We start from the raw sequence: 5,052 nt of genomic DNA on the forward strand, positions 1-5,052 counted from the left end.
CCTCTTTTCTATTAGAGGATGGGTATGTGTTTAGAGGTGTTCAGTTGTGTATACCAGATTGCAGCCTTCGTTTGAAATTGATTGAGGAGTTTCATGGTGAAGGTCATGTTGGGCGAGATCGTACTTTGGCTTTGATTAGTGCTTCATTTTTCTGGCCTACTATGCGTCGTGAAGTGGAGAAGTTTGTCTCACGATGCAGGGTGTGCCACATGGCAAAGGGGAAAAACACAAACAGTGGTCTTTATCGATCATTACCAGTGCCTTCAGCTCCGTGGACTGATATTAGCATGGATTTTGTCCTGGGTTTACCGCGCACACAACGTGGTAATGATTCCATCTTTGTGGTGGTAGATCGTTTTTCTAAAATGGTGCACTTCATTTCCTGCAAGCACACTATTGATGCTGTCAAGGTTTCTCAGCTATTTTTCAGAGAGATTTATCGGTTGCATGGGTTGCTAGTTTCAGTCCGTTTCAGGTTGTGTATAGTATTCTGCCCTGCAGCCCTGTTGATTTATTGACTCTGCTCTCGAAGACTCGGCTGCATGGGACAGCTGTTGACTTTGTTCGTAGTTTGCAATAAGTTCACGAGGAAACACGAGCTAATCTGCTAGAGTCCAACCATAAGTATAAAGAGGCGGCCGATTGGCATCGACGTCCTGTTGAGTTTGACGTTGGGGATTATGCTTGGGCGGTACTGACTAAGGATCGAGTGCCATCTCATGAGCATTCGAAGTTATCACCTCGTACCATTGGTCCAGTGGAAATTGTGGAGAAGATCAACCCCAACGCCTATCGCCTTCGACTTCCTTCCCATATACGGACTTCTGATGTGTTTAATGTAAAGCATCTTTTGCCATACCATGGAGACAACGTGGGAGATAGTGCTACCGGTTCTGATTCGAGGGTGAATCCCATTGATCCCGGGGAGAATGATGAAGTTTATGTGGAGGAACAGGCATTGGCATACATGGAACGGTTGGATGGTCGACTTTCAAAGAAATTGATGTAACTTTTGCGTTTGGTATCCGTTTTGGGCCCATAACCCCATTTCGGAAAGGTAGCGAGCGTTTCGGATTGAACTCACCGTTTCGCCGTGACGTACGAGGGTTTTTGAGCATTTGAAGTCGCTTAGTGTGTCAAAACAGAACTTTAAGTTTTTGTGTTATTTATTTTCAGCATTTGTTATTTCCATTTTGTAGCCCAACCCATTTTGGGACTGCTGGCCCAGTAGGTTATCTTTTCTTTCATATTTAAGACGCTACAAGACGCCTCCTAGGATTTTCTTGGTTGTTCATGAAATAATAAAAGTTTGTTTCTGAATTCAATCCGTTTGGTTATTGTTGTCGTGTGTTTGTAGATTCAATCTACATCAGAAATTAATGGCTGCCAAAAATTCACAAAAGAAGAGGTTAAGATGGTAACGAGATCTTTTGATTTCATGGGCATAAATTAGTATACTGCTTACTATATGTATGATCCACAAAGAAATAAGATAGCCCCCCTTGGCTACCGGCAGGATTGGAATGTTGGATATGCTAGTAAGATTCTCTCTTTTGACATTGAAATCAACGTCTAAATTTACTGAATAACATTACCTCATATGTTGCCTTTCCAGATGATTGTCATGGAGTGCCAATCGGTCCAAGGGTAACTCAGCTGAAACCATGCTGCTAATAACAAGCTCACTGTGAATTTGTTATAATTAGGCACAATCTTATTGGCTCTACATTGTACCATGGGGTCTGTACAAAGCTGTTAACTACATTAAAGAGACTTGTGGAAATCCTACCATGATTTTGGCTGAGAATTGTACATTATGTATGCATTCTATATTCAAGGAAGTTTTATGCTTAGGTGAAAAATTATCGAGTATCTAAATGTTGAATCATTTTCACATGATTGGCAGGAATGGATGATCTGGGAAAGTGTTGCATGTTCTAAGGATTTACATGAGACCACAAGGATCAACTACTAAAAGAGCTATTTAGCAGAATTGAAGAAACAAGCAATGAGGGAGCCAATGTGATCAGCTACTTCCAGTGGACATTGCTTTCTAATTTCGAAAAGAGACTCAGGTACACATCAAGGTCCGTCATTGTCTATATTGATTTCAAAACCCTCAAGAGATACCCAAAGATGTCCACCTACTGGTTCCGACGGCTGCTATACCGAAGCCAGCATTAAGCAAAAGAATGGTTCTCTCTATCTTTCAATATTGCCATCTGCCATCTTTCCATTCGAATTTAAAGCTGCCACATGAATTTCACTGGAAGGTACGAGGAACAAAATTTAACTTGTTTTTATTCATTAATATTGCCCCGTCTACCTTACATAACATGGTGTGTTCTCGGTGTATGACATTGGTAACCCCTAAATATTTATCGTAAAAGCTCATTATTAACACAAACTGATAGTTCCCTTCTCTTACTTCAGAAACAAGATTTGAAGTAACGATCAAAGTATTTTACAGTGGACCATAGCAATTACTGACTCTTAAGTTTCCATCTTCAAAATGTCTAATCTTAGTCTTGTTTAGAGTTCTCAAGCCTTTGTAGGTGTTTATTTTGTAAGTATACTTTGTGCTCATTTGGTAAGATAGACTTTGTAGTATTGTCAAATATTACTAAATAATAAACAATATCATTTTCAATAAGTACATGTGAGTTTTGTACCATAAATTTTTTAACTAGAATGCACTCAAAAATTTAGTTTTTTTTAGATTGTCTTTTTTCTCGAGAGTTTATGAGCTATGGATGACTAGACTTTATCAGGGCTGAACTGATGAACCAAATGGCCAATGCTTTCCAGAGGAGGTGTGAATATTTGCCAGTAAAATTACATACTTCTTTGCTGATTAGATTTTCCTGATAAAAATACTTCCTTTTTACAAAATAGAAGATTCTTCATTAGCTCTATTAACTTAGCCCAGAACTCATTCTCTCTGGGTAGTTAATGCAATAATGAATATCTACTTGGATTCGTTCTCCATCGGAACCTAAAAGTATAGTTCATTGTTGGTTAAATGGTTTATTTATAGGTCCTCTCGTATCTTAAATGCTTTTTTGGGCTGATTTCCATAACATTTTCTCGGCAGTGCTCCAGCATCTTTCTTGCTAAAGATCAAGATGATTGCTTGGATGAATTTGAAATTTATGTCTTTTATTCACTTCAAAACTAACCTACTCCCTACTAATTATCTTCTTCCTTGCTTCTTGTTCTGCTATGGGGGATTTTGGACTTGCTAAAACTTTTAAAGAAGATTATTTAGCTTCTTCAATAAGTGCTTGCTTAGCATACTCATTAATATACTTTTCCCCATCGACGTTAATAATAATTAATGGATGAAGTATGAAAAGATACCATGTTTCCTTGTGTTTTCTGTTCATTCGTTCTATTTTAGTTAATGATAATAGAATTTATGAATTTATGCTAGCATATCAACCAGTGATTCTATATGACCTTTGCTTCAATATGAGTGGCCGGTATGCAATGAAACTCTTTTAGAGGGAGGGTTTGCAAGATCTATTAAAGTTAAAGGTCAAATATGGTTTCACTATGTTCTTTGGTTCTCTTTCTATTTTGATACAATAACAGAAACAACAAACTAATCCTTAGTTCCTATCAAAATCGGTTGACAGCCTTGAGCATTCAATTTCTTTCAAAAGTTTATTGCAGATTTATCCATAGTAGTTGATACATGCAACATATTCTTTTCTCCTTCAATAAAACATGGAGTAATGGAAAATCTATTATTTAACTCCAATTAAACTTGTCAAAAACAAAATTTAGTGCCAATTTATTTTTCCCCCTAAATATCTGCAATCAGCTTATCCAAAGAAAATATCTATCAAAATTAGCTACTCGATAATGGAACTTATCCAAAAATCATGTAAAGTCCTTCATGGGTTCTGCAGATCCTATTGAGTTTGTGAGTTATGTATAATATTAGTCATTCTTGCAAATGAGAATTGGAAAATATGTCAACGAGCTTCCTAATTTTTCATTTATTGATTATGATGATATGTCATATTATTTTCTTATTTAAATTGAAAAAGAAAAGTATGTTCATCATGTCTCTAAAATTTCATATGATAATTGATGAGTGCAAATTGTGCACTTATTTAGACCATTTTATTAAGTTTTTATGTCGTCAATTTATTAATTTCTACTTAATTTGAGTTAATTTTAGTTTGTTTTTAGTGATGGACTCGTTCAGAGCAAATGGAAAGGATGAAGAACAAATTGGCTAGTGGATGCAATATTGAAGAACAAATTCAACACTTGAAAAATTGAAGAGGACGTTGATTGCACAATGGAGGAACTCAAAAACTGAAATATATTATATTGAAAGATTGAGGACTTGATGATTAATATTACATTAAAGGCTTTGAATTGGAGTCAAATTTGGTGGCTATGGAATTATTATATAAAGATGTACACGCAGGAGGAATTAGGGAGAGATGGGAGTCCTTTCGTGAGTCAACCATTGTGGCTGCTAGAATTTTCTTTTGATATATATATACACGTATATACTGAAGAGAAGGAAGCAGCCAATTTTAATATATATTTTTCCACACACCATATTATAGAGAAGCACGAAACTTTTGGCAGGAATTCGATATTTTTTGGCACACATTTTGAGGTGGCAAGAGGTGATTGACACAGATAGGGGGTACGGCTGTTGGGAGAATTAATTGGAGGGAGCTGGGGATTTCTTTTTCTGCCAGTAATAGAGACGCACAGAAAACCAAGGGTGAGGAAATACTATATTTTATACACACTTCGGAGGCTGAAATTGTAAAAACCGAGAGAGAGCAAAAAGGAGGCAGAATATATACACGCATACACGGCCAAAGATGGCAACACGCGACGGCTTTACTTTTACAAATTATTCACGTTCCGTCCATTTTCAGTGATGCCTTCCATAATTTCTTACATACACGGCCAGAGATGGCAACACGCGACGGATTTACTTTTACAAATTATTCACGTTCCGTCCATTCTCAGTGATGCCTTCCATAATTTCTTGTTTTTCTCTCATTACTATGCGTA

The 5,052-nt window shown here is 36.8% G+C and overlaps 1 long non-coding RNA gene across 2 annotated transcripts; it reads left to right on the forward strand.

The window, feature by feature from the left end:
• Positions 1-1,544: 1,544 nt before the first annotated feature.
• Positions 1,545-5,046, forward strand: LOC111380595. Of its 2 annotated transcripts, XR_002700208.1 has the most exons (4): positions 1,545-1,647; positions 1,707-1,818; positions 1,907-2,273; positions 4,201-5,046. It is a non-coding gene; the product is annotated as an uncharacterized LOC111380595 (long non-coding RNA). The 2 variants fall into 2 exon arrangements; XR_002700207.1 differs by having other exon boundaries at positions 1,545-1,818.
• The last annotated feature ends 6 nt before the right edge of the window (positions 5,047-5,052 follow it).

Source organism: Olea europaea, unplaced genomic scaffold (genome assembly GCF_002742605.1).
Source record: "Olea europaea var. sylvestris unplaced genomic scaffold, O_europaea_v1 scaffold2174, whole genome shotgun sequence".
Taxonomy (NCBI): domain Eukaryota; kingdom Viridiplantae; phylum Streptophyta; class Magnoliopsida; order Lamiales; family Oleaceae; genus Olea; species Olea europaea.